Genomic DNA, 20,443 nt, shown 5'->3' on the forward strand with positions numbered 1-20,443 from the left:
ACATTTTGAGAAAATTCCTTTCAGATCTAAATCTGTCATTTTCTTATAATGGCTAGGATGAATACAGTCCGTAAAAGCATGTGTGGAATGACTGGGTGCTTGTGAATTGGACTTGGGAGCTGTGTGTCCAACTTCCTGCTCAGGCATGAAGCTCACTGGGTAGTTATTTTGTCTCCTAGCCCTACCCTAACAACACAGGTTTGCTGTTAAGAAAAATGCAGTCATCCACAAATACATTTCCACAAGCTTCAAGCTTCAAGGATTGAGGGAAGGATACCATTATTAGGAAGGAATGAAACAGAGCTTTTGTAGAAATGTTGCCTTTGGGACTATACCTTGAATATGAATCCCAACATATACATTAGGGGTTTCCTACTAACTGTGGTCCAATTAGAGCTGTAAAATAAAACTGCCTTGTTTGTGTCTTTCAAATGTACTTTGATTGTTTCAGACCACATTAGAGAGTTTTCAACAACAAAAAAATTAAACCTGAGTGGCATGTTTTAAAGCACTTGGTTAAATGATACGTTGAACTGCTCTGAATTGGTTGGAATGAGGTGGTGCTGTTAAACTTAGCTGCCTCCCTTTGAGATTGTTGGAGTGAAGTCCTTTCCTTGCGATTTCTTTTTATTAATACGTTGGGTTCTTAGAACTTGGAAGTCTACGTATTTATTTTTGTTATTATTCTAAGGTAAAAAAGTCATGCATGGGGTGTGGGTGCGTAGTATTGGTTTTCTTAACAGCCAAACAATCTGAAGGCAAGTTGCGTATGAAAGGGAAAATCCTCTTTTTCAGCAGGACTCTGAAATATGACACCTTGATCCCCTCAGGAACATAGGAAGACAGCATTTTTATTTTTTTAAAACAGCCTTCAGATTCATGTTAAATTCAGATGTTTCCATGCTAGAGACAGCTTTACGGCAGATCAGATTCTACCACTGGACTGCTGCCTTTTATTAGTTTAAGCTGTCTCTGGCTGCCCAGAATGGAAAAGTCTCCCTGCCGCCAGTGGTTAGGAGTTATTATTAACAGGACAGCCAAAGAGGACTCACATGCCTGAGCAATTTTATTCAAAGATCTTGTTTAAAAATGTGAAGGGCTTTACAGGCCACTCTCAAACACAGCTGTCATTCATTTAAGTGCCACATTCACAGAAAACTGGGCTTATTTCTTGCTGCTTGGTGGGGAACACCATGCAGACAGGTAGGGCCAACTGAACTGTTGGACTGAGTGAGGAAACCACCTCAGGTGGCAAGTGCTGAGGGGCTGGGAGTGGTGACAAGGTGTTGGAGGACAGAACTGTGTATGCCCCAAAACAGACGCTGTGCTTCGAATCCTCTGCTTTCGAGTGTGATGCAGATTTATGTTCCATCAGTTGAAGTAAGATTCAACTACCAGTCCATCCAGCTTTTATAAATGAAATGACCTCCTTTGGGGGAGATGATTGAGAGTTGTAGTGGAGTAATTGCAGGCCTGGAGGAGACTGATCATCTAGATCCATTTCAGTCTGGGTTCAGGCCTAGCTTCAGGAACAAATTGGCGCTGGTCACCCTGGGAGAGTGACAAGGGGAGTGTGATACTATTATTGCTGCTTCATCTTCCAGCAGCTTTTGATGCCGTTGACCATGTTATTTTGCTGAGATGGGTATTAGACACTGAACCTCAAGAGTTTCAGTCCTACTTGCAGGATCATTTTGAGTATTGGATAACAGATCTTCAGCCTCCTGGCAAGAGATTGAACTGTGTGATTTACAGACCGGCTTGCTCTGCTACACCATGCTAATCCTGGATCTTTGGTAGTCTGCATGCAGACCAATGAGCTGAGCATGAGACCTGGCAAGGTAGAGGTGCTATGAGTGAATGGTTCCTATATCTGGGAAACAGGCCAGTTACTTGCTCTAGATAGCACTGCACTCAATCTGAATGAACCAATCTGTAGTCTGGGTGAACTCCTAGGTCCCTCTTTGACACCTAAGTGCCCCCCCAAGGTCTTCAGTGGTTGGGAATGTCTTTTACCAGCTTCAGCTGGTAAATAAGATATGACCATTCCAAGGATTGGGACAGATTAACCACCGTTGTTCATCCGTTGGTAACCTCAAGGCTCAATGACCTTACTTGTGCCTTCCCTGCTCCGTATGCTGCAGTCATCAGAGAAGGGGCTTCTTACAGTCCTGGATTTTTGACATCCAACACATATTTATTCCCACAAGCCTTCCCAAAAGGACAGCCATGACCTGGCCCCTGTCGATTTTGGAAGAGTATGATGCTATTTCAATATATCATTATTATATTGTATTGCACTGTGTTTCTGTTCGGTGTGCCATTTTGAATTTCTCTTGCATACAAAGGGGTTATGAAATTTTCTAAATAAATAAGAAGAGGAGGGACACCATCTTGCCTTCGTTCGGGTCCTCTTGAACTGGTCCTGCATAGAGTAATGGATGAAGTCGCTAAATGTACCTACTTTCAGTAACACTTCTCTGGATACTGTGCTAGCTTGTTGGTGTGGCATACAGAACCATATTATTCATAGTAAGTACTGTGCCCTTCATCCAGTTAATGGTGCCACAAATGCCAAACCATATCATTTCTGGAGAAAATCTAGTTTATGAGATAGGAATTGATTCTGCAACAGATCAGGCTTTTTTCTTCTTCTTTTGTAGGATGCTGTTGTTATTCTATATTCTGAATACCATAGAATTCAGGCAATCTGATCAAGTTAAGAGTGGGAAAAAAAAGCTTTTAAAAATACAGATATACTACAGTTTGGTTTGATATAGAAAAAGCTATTTCCTGAAATTGGGGGGCAGGGTGGGAATCTTCCCTGTGACATTGCAAACTGTAAACCTCTTTCCCAAGTCACTCTTAGCCCTGAAGTTTAATGGCAAGCAGATTTAAATGCAAAATTACTCCATCTTAGCATAAAGTTAAAAATTCATGAAAAAGAATCATATCGTTATCTGCTCTGTGTCATTAAAAGGTCTTTAGCAAGTTGATGAGGCATATTTTTAACCACATAAGCTCTTATCCCGCAAGCCAGTTAACAGGGCAAGGCGTGGTAATATGTGGTAATTAATGTGAAAATGCCAAACCCACAACCTCGGCTTAGAGGGAGTACTTGTAAAGGGTTATACAAACAAAGCGTAAAAATACCATCTGACATCAGCAAGATGAAGTTGAGATGGAACATTAAAGACTGCAGCATCATTTTGCTTCCTATGCATGAATTTTATGTAGATAAAACTATATATGGAAGAAGTTTATTCTAACAATATATTAAATACAGATATATGGAAAAGTTTTCTTGAACAAAGTTTCTAATGAATTTGAGAGAATAAATGCTCTGTGGGGAGTTGAACTAGAGGACAGATTCATTAAATAAGTAGCTTAAGAGCTCTCGTCAAGCTTTCTGTCATCATATTCCGTTGACATGTGAAAGGAGCTGTTATACGGATACACGAATTAGCTCTGACCCTGTATCCCCTGGTCACCATTTTGGTTCACCCTTGTCGTATGGAATGCAGCAGTGGGGTGGGGTAGTGGCACTTACATCATGGCTGTATACCAGGATGGAGAAGGCTAAGAAGGAGGAAGATGCAAGGCTGGTGCAGTGCACACACGCCGGAAGAACCAATATGGTGCCCCCATGGTGCATTTGCACCTTGCTGACTTTGCTGTCACCTTCCCCTTTCTAACCTAGTCTGTAGTGATGCTGTGGGTAACTGGAGGTCAGGTGAGCACTGCTGCCTCACCCTACAATCCACCACAGGTTGGAAGCTAAGCGCATGGATGTTTGTAGTGAGGAAGTCCTCTGTTTGCGGAAGCTCCCCATGCATTTTAGAGCCCTTGAAAATTAAAGATCTAAAATGTTTGGGGGAGCCTTGAAGCAGGATCCCTGCTTCACAAGTCTGTTCTCTTTTTTTATTTTTTTTATTTTTTATTGATTTTAATTCATTTTGCTACATCCAACATTAAAACAGGTGAAAAAATAAACATACATAACACATACATACAAAAAAGGAGTACATAAATAAAAGAAATAATAATAAAAAAAACAAAAGAAAAAACATCTCCTAACATAAAACACCAACTAATTAACTTACATTAACTAAATAACTAAATAACACACAACATTAATTGACTTCCCTTCATCTCGGTTTCAGAATATATTATATGATTTTTATCTGCAGTTTCTTTTCCTCAAAAGACTCTTTACGTCACAAGTGTTACGTCATACCTACTGTGATTTTTAGATTTTTTACCTCTGTTTCCATATATGTCATAAATTTATTCCATTCTTTATTAAACTTTATGTCTTTTTGATTTCTTATTTTCTGTGTCATTTTTGCCAGTTCTAAATAATCAAATAGTTTGATTTGCCATTCGTTTATAGTTGGGATTTTTGATGTCTTCCAATTCTGCGCTATTAGAGTTCTGGCAGCCACTGTCGCATACTGAAAGAGTGTGTGGTCTTCCTTTTTGATTTCCTCCCCAATTATCCCCAGCAGAAAGGCTTCGGGTTTTTTTTATAAAGGTATATTTGAGGATTTTTTTTTAATTCATTGTAAATAGATTCCCAGAATTTTTTGATAGGCTCACACAACCACCACATATGATAGAAATCGCCCTCCTTGATCTTGCACTTCCAACATAATTTATCACCAGTTTTATATATTTTTTCCAATTTTACGGGCGTTACATACCACCTGTACATCATTTTATACATATTTTCCCTGAGTGTTGTGCATGCTGAGAATCTCATGCCTTTATTCCATAATGTCTTCCATTTATCAAACTCTATGTTATGTCCGAAGTCCATTGCCCATCTGATCATTACCTCCTTTACTTCTTCATCTTTGGTATCCCATTCAAGTAACAGGCTATACATTTTCGATAGGAGTTTTGTTTTACTTTCTAGTATTTCAGTCTGAAATCTAGATTTTTTCTCACTTATCCCATTCTTTTTATCCTCAGACCATATAGAATTAATTTGGTGAAATTGGATCCATCCTGTCAATTTGTTCTTTATTTCTTCATAAGGCCTAATCCTCCAACCAGTCTCTGTTTTTACTAGTAGGTCTTCATATGTCCATCTTTCTCCTTCGATGTTTGGTTTTTTTATTGTCAGGATATCAATTGGCGATAGCCACCAAGGGGTCTTCTGTTCCAATATTTTTTTGTTTCTTTCCCACACTTCCAGCAGTGGTCCTCTAAAAATGTGGTTAGAAAATCCTTTATGAACCTTTCCCTTGTTACGCCATAGGTAAGAGTGGCGTACAAGTCTGTTCTCATGAAAGGTAGCAGCAGAGTGATGATGGGTGGAGCCAATGTGCTTATCCCTGTAGCCCCCCTTGCATATTTACAGCACACATGGATGGAATGCCTGCAGAGGCCTAAGATGGGTAACAGCAGATGCAGGTAACAGCATTACTGTTTGAAACCTCCACAGCACAGAGGAAAATCTGTGTGTCCGTCTCTTTTACCCTCCAAAAGAAGACAGGAAACAGGAAGGCAAGTTTCATTTGTATGTACAGAACTCAAAAGCTTCAAATCAGTAGTTAATGGATGTAACTCAGGGCCACAGTAAATGTGATGTGGCAGAGATGGATAAATCTTCCCATATTCATTTCTCTTGGTTTCAATTTTTTTTTTTAAAGCCCACATGTGAATTTATTCAGCATATTATACTCTTTCCTTTTGGAAACAATGTTCCCCAATACAATGCATTTTTATGTTATGCACATTTCCCACTAATATATGGATTTTTATACACCTTATTTGGTGGGGGAATTGCACCACCAAGCTCACAGGTGTGAAAGGACAGTAATAGGCAAAGAGGATCTCCTGGCATATATATATATATGAGAGTCCTGATAGTAGTGGAATTGTGGAATGCCACTTGTTTGCCCTTCCATGCAGCTTTGGCACTGGGTATAGGAAAGCTATTTACATTAGGAAATTGATAGTGAGAAAAAGGTTATACCTCTCCCCCTATGCCAGATCCTTGATCTGAATCCCCTCCCATCCCCATAACACACATTTAAGTGTTTGCATGCACGTGCGCGCGCGCACACACACACACACACACACACACACACAGAATACTAGAAAACCCAATTATGGATCTCATACATTACATTTAATTCAACCCTCATCATTCTGCCTTAAGCAATAATGCTGACAATGGTAGGAGGATGGAGTGGGTTTAGCAACCAATATCATTTTTCTTGTTCATCCTTAGGCTATCTATGATATCTTGGCTCTTGTTGATCACCATTGGCTATGAAAACTGTATTTTTTTTCTTCAAAAGAAAAACAGCTACAGCCATAGCATCCAGTTCCTGACTAACATTATAAAGGCAACATCAACCAAGCTAACAGATTCTACCTTAACTTACAGTTTAAGCCAAAGCTACATTTCCCTCCTCCCACACACTTAACTGTTTCTGCTTTATCCATTACCTGCTCTGCCCTTATATTTCAACAATGAAGCCAAGGTGGAGATCATGACAAATCTAGCCCAATACATATAGAGTTTTCTTTTGCCATTCAGATCTTAAATGCTGTGTGTAATCTTAGAACTAGCCATACCCTTGGTGCAGAATCCAATAATCTCTAAGCGAATTTACAGCCTGAAAGTAGCATAATATGTGTATATAATAATTTTTTATATCAGTATCTTGTTCTGTTTTACTCGCGCTCTGAACACTTTGGCCTGATAAAAGGTATTATTTCACCCATTTCAATCCAAGCTGGTAATAAACTGGGACACATTGCAGGAAACAATAAATATCTCAACAGTTGGCCTATAATAATGCAACAGACAACCCTCTAACCTACTTCCTCCACTTCAAAAGATAAGAACTAAACAAACAAAAACAAAGTTAGCCTTTAAAAACCAAAATACAATGGGGAAAACTGGGTGAAAAGTTTGAATAAAAACTTTTAGAAAAAGATATAAAATAAGGATGTTAGATGTAGTTTCTTTTTCATTGAATTGTTACCTGGGTGGCTTGGGACCTCCATAGACACTGCAGGCTTGCTTTCCAGGGAGGTCACTTGTAATATCTCTTGTAAATTAACCATGTTAGTTGAAACAATAAAACTTGATTAAAATATCTGCCTATTGATTCAGCCCCCAGGAACCTGTTACATATTTTTATCCTGCTACAAGCTTTATGACCCCTGAAGATTTGTAAAGACCATTTCCAGAAATGTGGATGTTGAATTTTGATCTACAGTATTGTGCTTTGAGGGTGGACTCAATATGAGGAGTCAGCATATTATTTAATGTGCATCCTGATCTTGTGCACATGATCTTCTCCCTAGTATGTTTGGCTTGTTCTAATGGTTGAATGTGTCTAGTTTTTCAATAAGGCTTCCACTGCCGAGTCAGAAAGAGGCCTGGCTTGATTGTGAAGCACAATCTGCCTTCATGCAAGTAGGAAGCGATATAAGTGGCAGAATGAAAAACAGATTAAGGTGGCGGCTGATAAGGAAACTACTGTGGGACAAGCACAACTGGGCTGTAAAAGTTCATTAAGAGACAAAGTGCTGATTGACAGATAGCATGCAACGTTTGGAGTATAGTTTAAAAATAAAATTGGCTCTTTCTCACCCAATCTTCTTTCTCACTTCATTCTTACTGTGTGTATTTAAAGGTCACAGTGAAAGCACACAATACATTTAAAGCACATCAAACACAAGCTTCCCCCAAGAATCATGGGAGCTATAGCTTATCGCTCACAGGACTACAATTCCCAGCACCCTTAACAAACTAAAGTTCCCAGGATTATTTGGGGGAAGTCATGCGCTTTAAATATATGGTGCAGATGCAGCCATAAACTGAGGGAGCATTCTTTTGACATATACCGTATTTTTCGTCCCATAGGACGCACCTACTTTTTTGGGGGGGGAATAAAGGAAATTCCCCCCCTTTATTTCCCCTCCGAAACCAGGTCGGGGAACAGTAGGATGGTGGCGCTGCGCCTCCCCGCTGTCCCCCAAGCTTGTGGGGCTGGCCGATGTCTGCCGGGCGCGAGGGGCGCTTTGCTTCAGGGCGCCTCGCGCGTCGGGCGGCAGGTTGCGGACACCTGCGCGAAGCACGGGGCATCCTCCGGAGGGCCCCCGTGCTCCATGCTGCAGGCTGCCGCCCGCAAGCCTTGCGCTCCCGGGGGGAGATCCCCCGGGTGCGCAAGGCTTGCCGACAGCTGTGCGAAGCACGGGGCATCCTCCGGAGGGCCCCCGTGCTCCATGCTGCAGGCTGCCGCCCGCAAGCCTTGCGCTCCCGGGGGGAGATCCCCCGGGTGCGCAAGGCTTGCCGACAGCTGTGCGAAGCACGGGGCGTCCTCCGGAGGGCGCCCCGTGCTCCGCGCTGCAGGCTGCCACCTGCAAGCCTTGCGCACCTGGGGGAACTCCCCCCAGGCGTGCAAGGCTTGCGGATAGTTTCCTGGAGCCTGGAGAGCAAGAGGTGTCGGTGTGCACTGACGCCTCTCGCTCTCCAGGCTTTAGCGAAAGCCTGCATTCGCCCCATAGGACGCACACACATTTCCCCTTTATTTTTGGAGGGGAAAAAGTGCGTCCTATAGGGCGAAAAATACGGTACCTTTCCAGCCACAACAACAGAAATCTAGAGGAGACTTAATTTGAATTCACAGCTTAAATAAACCGAGTGTCGTCTTTGGTACAGTTTAAGAATATATCTTGCAAAAATAAAAGTTATTAAATATACAACTACGAATGAAAGTCAAGAAACCAGTGGCTGTCAACAAAGGATTAAGACCGGAACTGTTGTGTCAGGGAACTGCCATCAGTGCAGGAGGGTGAGAGCAAAAGCCAGATGGATTATAGAGAGCCTCCAGGGATCGTGGGAAGTAGCTCCTCTTCTGCGGAAGAGAATAAACGCGGCTCCAGTGGCGAGGAGGTGCAGGAGTCGGAAATGGCGAGGCGGTCCCAGGACTCCTTGCCTGGGAGAAGCGAGGAGGGAAGGGGTCCTCCGCTGCCCACGCCCTCTTTGCGCAGAAAGCATTCGCGCAGAGAGGGGAGGCACCGACTGGGCGTCAAGGAGCTTCTTTGCTGGGGGAAGTTTAAGAAACGCCCACTCACGGATTCTGCCAGCGATTGAGCCAGCCACGGGAGAGTGGTGCTCCGGACAGATAAAGTTTACTTTGGCAGCCAAGCCAGGTTTTCACAGCCAGGCAGGGAGATATTTGCCTGCTTGCTCCCGAGCAACCCCTTGGAAACATAACATGTTGTTTTTGGATTAATTAAGATTATGAAAGCAGGAAGAAATAATAACTTTGTAACCTGAAACCCAGTACACAGGAAGTCATGTCAGATTGATTAATTTGGTTTTTGAATAATTGGCTCTTTCTTTTTTAATTGGATTGTAATTTGGTAATATGACAATGTGGCTTTTATTGGAATTGTATTAAAATTAATAGAAATTATTATAATAAAAAAGAATACAGTGATACCTCGGGTGAATAACTTAATTCATTTTGGAGGTCCGTTCTTAATCTGAAACTGTTCTTAATCTGAGGTACCACTTTAGCTAATGGGGCCTCCTGCTGCCATTGTGCTGCCGGAGCATGATTTTTGTTCTCATCCTGAAGCAAAGTTCTTAACCCGAGGTACTACTTTCCGGGTTAGCGGAGTCTGTAACCTGAAGCATCTGTAACCTGAAGCGTCTGTAACCTGAGGTACCACTGTACATTCTTACAGCAGCTTTCTATGTCTGTCTGTTTAGGAATTTTTCAATGTACAGTGGTGCCTCGCAAGACGAAATTAATTCGTTCCGCAAGTTTTTTCTTCTTGCGAGTTTTTCGTCTTGCGAAGCACGGTTTCCCATAGGAATGCATTGAAAATCAATTAATGCGTTCCTATGGAGACCGTCTGTCCCCGGACCTCTTCTGAAGGCTGGCGGGGGGGGGGGGAGAAGGACTTTTCTCCCCACCGCCAGCCTTCAGAACAGCCTTCTGAAGGCTGGCGGTGGGAAGAAAAGCCCTTCTCCCGCCGCCAGCCTTCAGAAGAGTTCCCCCAGGGCTGCCTAGGCTGTGGATAGCAGCCTGCTGCCCCGCGCCAGGGGCGCTCTGCTTCAGAGCGCCCCTCGCGCGGGGCAGACATTCGCAGCTTGGGGAGCTCTGCAGGAGTTCCCTGCAGGGCTCTCCAAGCTGCGGATAGCAGCCTGCTGCCCCGCGCGAGGGGCGCTCTGCTTCAGAGCGCCCCTCGCGCGGGGCAGACATTCGCAGCTTGGGGAGCTCTGCAGGAGTTCCCTGCAGGGCTCTCCAAGCTGCGGATAGCAGCCTGCTGCCCTGCACGAGGGGTGCTCTGCTTCAGAGCGCCCCTCGCGCGGGGCAGACATTCGCAGCTTGGGGAGCCCTGCAGGACTTCCCCGCAGGGCTCTCCAAGCTGCGGATAGCAGCCTGCTGCCCCACACGAGGGGCGCTCAGAGCGCCCCTCTGTTCCCGGACCTGTCCTGAAGGCTTGCGGTGGGAGGAGGGCTTTCCTCCCCACCACCAACATTCAGAATGCTGTTCTGAATGTTGGCGGTGGGGAGGAAAAACCCTCCTCCCACCGCAAGCCCCGGGAACAGAGGAGAAGTGCTGCGCGCCTTCTCCTCTGTTCCCGGACCTCCCACCGCAAGCCTTTAGGACAGGTCCGGGAACAGAGGAGAAGGGGCGCTGCGCTTCCCCGCTGTCCCCGGAGATTTCCCTGTGGGCTTTCGTCTTGCGAAGCAAGCCCATAGGGAAATTCGTCTTGCGAAGCCGCTAAAAAATCGGAAAACCCTTTCGTCTTGCGGGTTTTTCGTTTAGCGAGGCATTCGTCTTGCGGGGCACCACTGTAGCTTACTTCCAGGAAAAGTAAAACTTCTGTCTAAAAACTTATTGCATTTACAGTAAGATTTGAGTCTGACTTTATTCCTTGAGTTGGATTCAGATATAAACTTTCATGAACAGAAAGGCTCCATCTACCCACAGAAGGTTTTTGATCCCATGGAGGAGTTTTAAGTAGTGCAAAAGGGAGGAGGCTGTTTTTGCTGACTTTCTCCTCCAGCAGCTTCACTTCGCCAGTTTCAATCGGTCTCCCAGTCATTCGGAAGAGATTTTCAGAGGATGCAAGCAAGCGTCTGTAGGGAAAATTGGCAAAAGTACACATACCATTTCAAAGTTAGCTGAAAAGACTTTAACACATTTCTGTATCTCTATTTATAACATTTTGTGAAAATTGCAACCACCAATGATATTTTTTTTAAGAACAGGAAGTACAAAGTCTTGGGAAAACAGCAATCTGCATAGACAAGCTCAAATGATTAAAACATTCCATTAAGTAACAATAAGCTCCATCTATGAGAGGGAAACTCTCCACAAGGATCTTTGAGAAACTGGAGGCTAGATATCTCTTAACCTTGGATTAATGCATAGAGATAAATATCACTCTTTCCCCTCTTGCCAATTTCCATTTTTGCTAGTTTCCCAACAAAGGCAATTTTCCAGACCCTGTCATACCATTGCCTCAATGAAAAACCCACTTTGGTTTCTTTCAAACAGCTAAAGATACCAAGAAAAATGCTTATTTAACCCTCCTCCCCTCCCGCCAAAAAAAGGCAAATTAAAATTGTCTTTACAGTGCTTTATTAATACACTCCTCTAAAATAAAGCAGCACACACTCGTATCAATACATTCAGCCTTCTATAATGTAAATCCCAACACTACAGATCTAGTGTGAGCTGACAGCTGGTGTGGGCTGCTTCCATGTGACATCCCACACCCCTTGGCCTGTAGTGACAGTGTAGTATTTAGGATTATCCTACAAAGCATGAGGCCATTTTCAATAGGCATGTTCCTAAAACCCCTTATATTGTATGGAAAAGAGCAGAGAGCACGTGTTGTGGTGGGGGATACAAGCCACCTCATTGTTGCTGGGCAGATTTATGGAGGGACCCAGGCAGTGAATTGGTTAATTGGGCGGGTCGCTGGGGAGAACTGCTTGTTGCCAATTTTGAAGGAGGGGTCAGAGGTTTTAAATACTGGATGCCCAAATTTGAGCGTTCTCTTGGCTGCTTGCACCGGATCACCCGCCCACCCTCGCTGTATTGGAGGGGTTGCTCACTTGACCTTGCTATGCCTGTCATGGGGTCGTCTGCTTTGAGGCAGGGGCCTGGTAGGAATTTGTCCATCTGGCTGATTGGCTGGTACCATTTGGTTTTGCCTACTGCGTAGCAAATCGTCACAACTTGTAAGGTTGGCAGTTAGGCATTGGTTCAAATTGTTTGGTGGAGGGGTAAGTGCCTACCCCTCCAATGGTGTGCGGAAAGGGAATTCCGTTAAAGGAATCGAGGGGCTTGCCATTCTTTTTGTCCTTGTCCCTGACATCGGACTTGGGCCGTGCAAGCCACCAGGAACATGAGGGGAGAAGTGAGGGACTGAGGCCCAGCTTCATTTTCTCCCCAAAATTTGTTTCCCGCACTGGCTTTCGCTGGGATCTGGAAGTCAGTTCTGTCCCCTGGGCAAGGACAGATAGTCTGAACCAATACCTAAGCAACCACTCACTCGGATGTATTTAAATAAAGTTGTGGCCAAAATCGTGTCAAAAACCCCAACCAAAATTGATGTGTGATGTGTGAGTTATTGGGGGGTGGCTTGGGGACCTCAACACGCAAACCCTTCCTAAGGCCTATGGAAAATATTGCCCTTGTGATGCAGAGTTCACTGTTACACTGCTATTTCAACTATAGACTGTGAATCATGCTGCTGTTCTAGACTCCTTTTTACAACAATGTTGGCTGGGCTTCTTTTCTGAAATAACCAAACATTCTCCTACAGCTACTTCAATTTCACTGACCCATGTTCCTTGCATCCCACATAGCGCAACACACTAAACTAGTTCCAAGCCCTCTATGCCAAGCATTCCAGGAAACTTACATTTGGACGTTTCCTTAGAAAGCAGGAGTCTGAGGGTGCCATGCTTTGTAGAATAACACAAAATGCCTCCTTGTAGGCACCAGCCAAGACCCAAGACCCTGAAACGTGGTATGTTTTCTTCTGTGCACGCTCTCAGATCAGGGCATGGCAGCTGCAATTCCCTGTAGCTACAGATGCAAGCATGCACAGTTCTTCCGCATTCATTGTTGTGTTTGAAAAATGGAGAACATTCAGAATGTATCCTCCCCAAGACAGTGAAAACGCTGCTGATTTAATTGTAATGCAGGACACGATGCAAGCTCTTACCTGTCTTAAGCACCCGAGATGCTCATGTGTTTAAATACGCCTATCATGGATGCTGGCCCAGACGCAGCAAGAACATGTCTGTGATTGGCTTCCCTCATGGCCTGCGTTCAGCTGGACCTGAGAAATGATTTATAGCAGGATTGTGTAACTTGTAACAATATATGGAAAACGTGGGTTGGAGTATATTGACTAGACCACAGAGCACAAGACACCAGCATTCCAGGGACATGACTGCTAAAGATGGACAAATCCTCGGGTTTTGGCAGCCGTTATCTCAGCTACATTTTTATTTCAATATACTGGCAGAACTTTCTGTATCACACTTTAGCAGATACGCATTCACCCTTTCACAGGAGTTGTAATCATTTATGCATATAGCCGAACATGCTGTTTGTTTGTATACATTAAGTAGTTACTTGGAAACTTTCACTTCCTTTCTGTCGTTTTACTGGGGCTTTCTCCTTCTTCACAAGCCTCCATGCAGAAATCACAAACGGAAGTGTCCATATTCCCATAAGTGAATTATGTAAAGGCATGTGTCAGCGAGCAACTTAAAAAACCCCCAGACTTTTTCTAGTTTAACTCAGCCATTCATGGCCAGAAGCAGCAACTTGGTCACCAGCACCCAAAATCCCCTTATGGCTGGGGCTGATGGGAGTTGTGGTCCAAAAACCCTGGAGGGCACCACTTTGGCAAAGACTGCCTTTTAGTGAATTACAATATAAATAATAATAATTTATACAGTATATTTCAGGCAATCAAATTGTTTCACATACATTAGTGTGTTAATAAATTGTTACCTTTGAGCAATTTATTTATTATAGACTTGATTTATTTCTTTGCATTAAGAACTGAAGTTATAATGGTAAGGCTATTTATCCTTTGGTACCTGGTCTTTCCCACAACCAAGAGAAACTAATATATTTCTACTCCCTATATGAAATGCGGGGCCCTTTTTGTTTTGTATGCGTTGCTTTTGGGAAAGTATGACTTATATTAACCCAGCTTGCTAAGCAAAATGCCCTCTTGGCTATCAGCCCAGAACAGCAACTATAAACATATGTTTAGGTTTCAAGCTGCATTATTCTCCAGATAGTTTATCATTTCCTCACTGAAGTCGTTTGATTTCACGCCATTCATCAGACCTGTGCAAATAAATCACATCCTACAGGCCTTTAGCAGCTTCCCCAGGAGAGCCAGAGTGCCCCTCTTTTCTCTATTTGGAAGCAAGACCTCAAAGGATAACTTAGCAGGCATTTGAAATGCTTATTTGGCTTCCCACAGCTTTCGACTGCATTTGTCTTACCTCTTTACACCCTATAACTGCACTCCAAGATGTAAGTTATATTGGACTCAGGGGAGCCCAATTTCCAGGAAAACATTTTTAGGATCATTAGTATGTTAGATATTGCATCAGCTGAATTTGTCAATAAATAGTAGAATTCCTCTTCAGAGGCTAGACAGCAGAAGGCGATGCTAATAAAATTAGGAGAGAAAATATAATCAATGTTCTGGTTAATCGTATTAAGAAAAATGTCTTGAAGGCACCTGTTGCAGTGCAGACTGAACACTTGATCAAAGTGCTTGGCCCCTGCTCATTGCATAGATCGTAGCTACCCAACATGGTGCCCTTTGGATGTTGCTGAACTACAACTCCCATCAACCCTTACCATTGGCCATTCAAGCTAGGGCTGATGGGAATTGTAGTCAGGAACACATGGAGAACATCCCTGGCTTGGATGGAAAGCCATTGGGACTATAGACAAGGTTGTTGGAAACCCAAAGCACGTGGACACCTGTCAGTGCTCATATGCATCAGCTGAGCCATAAGGACACTATTTCATACAAATGGCTGGGTAGAAAACACAGACAATGCATGAAGTGGGGCCAAAATCAAATATTTGCTTCATTCTGAGGCCATTTCAGATATGGCTTCCAAGCATTGATTGAATAATTGGGGAACAGGTTTGTGCTTGCTGTCCTGTTCCACTTTCCGAAACCTCTGTGCGTTCAACAATGGTGCGAAAGGGGTTCCTATATGCAGATAATTTTACCCAAGTAAGATCTTCCCCCAGGGCTGGATAAGGAGAACATGAGGGCTGCATCTGGTCCTTAGGCCTGAGGTTCCCATGCCAGCTTTATAGCATCTTAATTCATTATTATTAATAGTCTTAGTATTATTTTGCTACTGTTTGAATCACCACTCACACATGCCTCAAGATGGTTTACAGCCATGCAATCAAAAACAACTAAAGATAGATTTTTAAACAATACAAAACCCCAACTAAAGTTAGGTTGTGACAGTGTGCCAGAACCATTGTCTTGCTTCATGGAAAGAGACAGCTACTCTGTTCTTTTGCCAAATGCACAAACATCTTCAGAAGATCCCTGATTGAGCAAAGTACTGCAAAGTCCATGTACACTCCAACCTTCTCTGAGGAAAATGGGGACATTCTGTTTAACAACAACAACAACAACAACAACAACAACATTTATACCCCACCAATCTGACTGGGTTGCCCAGTCACTCTGGGCAGCTTCCAACATACATAAAAAAGCATTAAAAAAAAAATCAAACATTTAAAAAAACTCTATACAGGGCTGCCTTCAGGTGCCTTCTAAAGGCTGTATCTTATCTCCCTGGCTTGGGGGTTGCATAAATCTATAACCTCCAGCATTTCTCCAATGAAAATAGGGATGTCCTAAGGAAAAGCAGAATATTAAGGGATCAAATCAGAAACTGAGATGGCTTCTGTAAATCTAGGACTGTCCCTGGAAATAGGGACACCTGGAGGGTTTGCATTCACCTAGGTCCAAATTTGATACTGCATGAAGCTTTCAAGCTGAGGACTCAGGCAGCATCTCTCTTGTTCCACAGACTGCAGGCTTAAATCAATTCTACGTGAGCCTGCCATATTAAAAAAAATAATAATACACCAATACAAACACAATAGAGAGCACGTAAACAAGCGACTGGGCTTAACAGTTCACAATGACTGAGGGGCAGCTTTGCATCAGACAATGAGACCTGCATTCTGTGTGCAGATTCCCCCCCCTGTTTTCACCACTGTTTTTGTCTTCTGTGTCAGCATGCTGCCTGGTCTTAGCAAGTCTGACATAAACTGTAAAAACAAGTTACACAATGTTCTTCATCAGAAGACCTCATCATTATTTTATTTTATTTCTGCCCTGAACATGCCCCAAAGCATGACTGAAATCCAAACCAGATCCCTTTTTTGTGATGGAGCTGTTACCTTTCCTCTCTATTCTTACTGACTGAATTTCCATGTATATTTTCTACTGGTTTTCTACTGGTATGGTTTCCCCATTTTATTCTTTATCAATCTAATGGAAATCCAGTTGTCAGATATGCTCACTGTATCTCAAAACTGGGCCTGAACTCAGACTGGGATGAGTCAAGTTTGATCCAAGAGGACCTGCAGTTGAGCCAATGACCCTAGCTCCCAAAAAGGTGTACTGGTGACAGCATGGTAGTTGGCATAAATCTCTGGGTTCAGGTTGTTTCTTTCCAGGTGTGGCCACATCTCAACCTCCAAGTATCACCTCATCATGCAACGATGTGTTCCCCATACCGCGGTTCCCCCCAGTGAACCCTCCTTAGTTTGCATGAACCAGCCAGGATGGGCAAAGGTCAATAAAGGATGTAACAGGCTGGAAGTATATCGTCCAAAGTTGTGACCCAGGAGTCAGCAACCTTTTTCAGCCATGGGCCGCTCCACTGTCCCTCACACCTTGTGGGGGGCCAGACTATATTTTGAAAAAAATAATGAACGAATTCCTATGCCCCACAAATAACCCAGAGATGCATTTTAAATAAAAGGACACATTCTACTCATGTAAAAACACGCTGATTCCCGGACCATCTGTGGGCCAGATTTAATAATAATAATAATAATAATAATAATAATAATAATAATAATAATTTATTATTTATACCACACCCATCTGGCTGAGTCTCCCCAGCCACTCTGGGCAGCTCCCAATCAAATGTTAAAAACAATACAGCATTAAATATTAAAAACTTCCCTAAACAGGGCTGCCTTCAGATGTCTTTTAAAGATAGGATAACTGCTTATTTCCTTCAAATCTGAAGGCGATTGGGCCGGGGCCGGCCTCTGGGCCTTAGTTTGCCTATCCATGTTGTGACCCAAGTAATGTTTCATGCAACCAAATAACCACATCAATAAATATTGCAACCCTGCCTGCTCTAACAGCATGCAGAGGGTAGGAAAAAAGGTGTTCCCCTTGTGCTGAATGTGAGAATAACACACACTCAGCCTAATGGACAACTGGTGAATCCCATAGGGAGGGTGGGCAAGTCTTGACATGCTTGTCTTTCTGGATCCAAAGAGACCAGGGGCGGAGGGCACTCTACCTGCCAACTAGTTGTCTATCCTTGCACTGGCCCTGCATGGTGTCATCCTGGCCCCAACCTAAACCAGAGTAGCAACATTACTCAAAAATGTTCACCCATCAGACATCACTGCAAACAATTTTTACCACTAACTTAATAGTCACTCACAATACCTTCTCTTCCATAAATACATCTGAATTGGGAGACATTGCAATCTTTTCTAGGCTACATGGGTTTTTCATTAGAAGTATAAATGCTGGAGCTGAAAAGAAACCTATTTCACCTTGTGAGGTATTTGCATGTCCTTAAACTGAAGTTGGGATCACGTCAGGTTAAAGTCCCATTTATTTACCGGGTGGGGGAGGGACCCTAAGTTTCATTATGAATACAAAATATTGATAAGACGAAAAGTGGAACTATGTACACAGCTTCTAACAGAGCTACAAATTGCCTGTTAAGCATCAGTTGACCCACACAATGTCAAATACACATTTGAAAGCATATAACTAGGGACCTTGATTTATACCTTTCAGAAGCATATTACATTTTACTCCCTACAGTCCTTAGAGACCCATTGGTTAAATGCAGCAAGTTTACTCTAAAATACTGCCAGGCTATTTTAGCACTGCATTCAGGAATTAAGCCCATGCTGTGGTTCATATTACTTTGAAGCCATTAACAAGAAAATACATTGCAGTAAAGAGTTTCCACCAGAGCAGTCTCTCTTGTATTAAGGCATAAAAAAGGGCTTACTGATGTATTGAAATGAAGAATTTATTAACGATAGGTGGCTTCTTGTGCTTCTCTCTGTTTAGTGGGTGAAGGAGCAGAATGTTCCACAGGGTATGGGAGGAAATGGATGAAAATTGGTAAACAAGAACAAAAATACATGTTACAAATGGCTTAGGGAGGCAAGAATGCAAACAATCCACATTTCCCATCAAAACTGATAGCCTTCCACAAAAGAAGAAGAGAACTATGGATATTCTCAGTATGCTATAATATGACATTTGCTTAACAATATATGATATGGTATACAATTTTATTTCAGGAATATTTCATAATCATGAAATTTACAGGAATAAACATTTTTTTAAAATGGGGAAACAAGAAGTAACAAATTAGAATCCAAGGCTGACCTCTATAAGCACTCCTTAAGCAAAGTTATTTATGTGCTGTTCTGTCGCTCCATGCATTATAAATAGGCTGTGAGAATGGGGGGAAGGGGAGGAAATCAATTTCTAAAATAAAAATAAAAATATATAACATACATGTATAAAACAATAGAAATAAAAATAGGAAACCAGCTACAGACAGCAGCCTTTAAGAGTCTTTGCAGCAGAAAAGAGAAATATAACAGCTGGTTTTGATATTAATTAACTGTATCAGGCAATAAGAAAGCCAAATATCACTGATGCATAAGAAAAGCATGCTAGATCAGACCAAAGGCCCATCTACTGCAGCATCCTGTTCTCACAGTGGCCAACAAGATGCCTGTGGGAAGCCCACAAACAAAACCAGAGTGCAACAGCCATCTTCCTCACATGGGATTCTCAGCAACTGATACTTTGTGGCATACTATATTTGACAGGTGGTGCTGTGGTCTAAACCACTGAGCCTCTTGGGCTTGCTGATCAGGTCGGTGGTTCGAATCCCTGCAACGGGGTGAGCTCCCGTTGCTCGGTCCCAGCTCCTGCCAACCTAGCAGTTTGAAAGCACGTCAAAGTGCAAGTAGATAAATAGGTACCACTCCAGCAGGAAGGTAAACGGTGTTTCCGTGTGCTGCTCTGGTTTCACCAGAAGCGGCTTAGTCATGCCGGCCACATGACTTGGAAAAACTGTCTGCGGACAAACGTCGACTCCCTCGGCCAGTAAAGCGAGATGAGCACCACAACTCCAGAGTTGTCTGCGGCTGGACTTAACTGTCAGGGGTCCTTTACTTTTACCTTTTATATTTGACAGATGAGGCAGAACACAGCATGGGTGGCTACTACCCATCAATAACACTGATGTTGGGATTGTGCAGAAGTTCTGGCAGGAGCGCCAGTTTGCCTCCTCTGATGCATCCATACAGACCCAACTTTTCTGCTGCTTTGGCTTGGCCCAGCACTTGTTCAGGTAAGATGCAGAAGCAGCGGTATTGACAGGTCAGCTTGCAGCTCCATCCCACTACTGCAGTTCCTGAACATGCCAGGTTTACCCCCAAAAAAGTGTTCTTGCGTTCAATTTAACGCCACAATACTCTGTCTCTGTTTCTGCAGATTTGCTGGATTTCTGGGTTTCTAGAGTTCTTGCTTAATCTTTAGAAGTCTTGAGCAACTGCCTCGAAATAACATCAGCTGGATGGAGCAGAAATATATCAGAATCTACATCTTTAGTTATTTTCTGTACTTCTCTAATCCATTTTGATATCTTATGATAATAATAATAATAATAATAATAATAATAATAATAATAATAATAATAATTTATTATTTATACCCCGCCCATCTGGCTGGGCCTCCCCAGCCACTCTGGGCGGCTTCCATAAAAACCAAAAATACAATAAAATATCACACGTTAAAAACTTCCCTGAACAGGGCTGCCTTAAGATGTCTTCTGAATGTCACGTAGTTGTTTATCGCTTTGACATCTGCTGGAAGGGCGTTCCACAGGGCGGGCGCCACTACCGAGAAGGCCCTCTGCCTGGTTCCCTGTAGCTTTGCTTCTCGCAATGAGGGAACCGCCAGAAGGCCCTCGGTGCTGGACCTCAGCGTCCGGGCAGAATGATGGGGGAGGAGACGCTCCTTCAGGTATACTGGACCGAGGCCGTTTAGGGCTTTAAAGGTCAGCACCAAC

At 43.2% G+C, this 20,443-nt stretch overlaps 2 long non-coding RNA genes across 3 annotated transcripts in view; one reads left to right on the forward strand and one right to left on the reverse strand.

The window, feature by feature from the left end:
• Positions 1–20,443, forward strand: part of LOC310760351 — a 611,207-nt gene that overhangs the window by 319,375 nt on the left and 271,389 nt on the right. The window lies entirely within an intron of this gene.
• LOC310760357 lies at positions 10,845–18,460 on the reverse strand. The gene is made up of 4 exons (XR_014546920.1): positions 18,359–18,460; positions 14,537–14,706; positions 13,231–13,347; positions 10,845–11,128 (listed from the first exon to the last, which is right to left on the reverse strand). It is a non-coding gene; the product is annotated as an uncharacterized lncRNA (long non-coding RNA).

Source organism: Podarcis filfolensis (genome assembly GCF_964270895.1).
Source record: "Podarcis filfolensis genome assembly, chromosome: 3".
NCBI lineage: Eukaryota > Metazoa > Chordata > Lepidosauria > Squamata > Lacertidae > Podarcis > Podarcis filfolensis.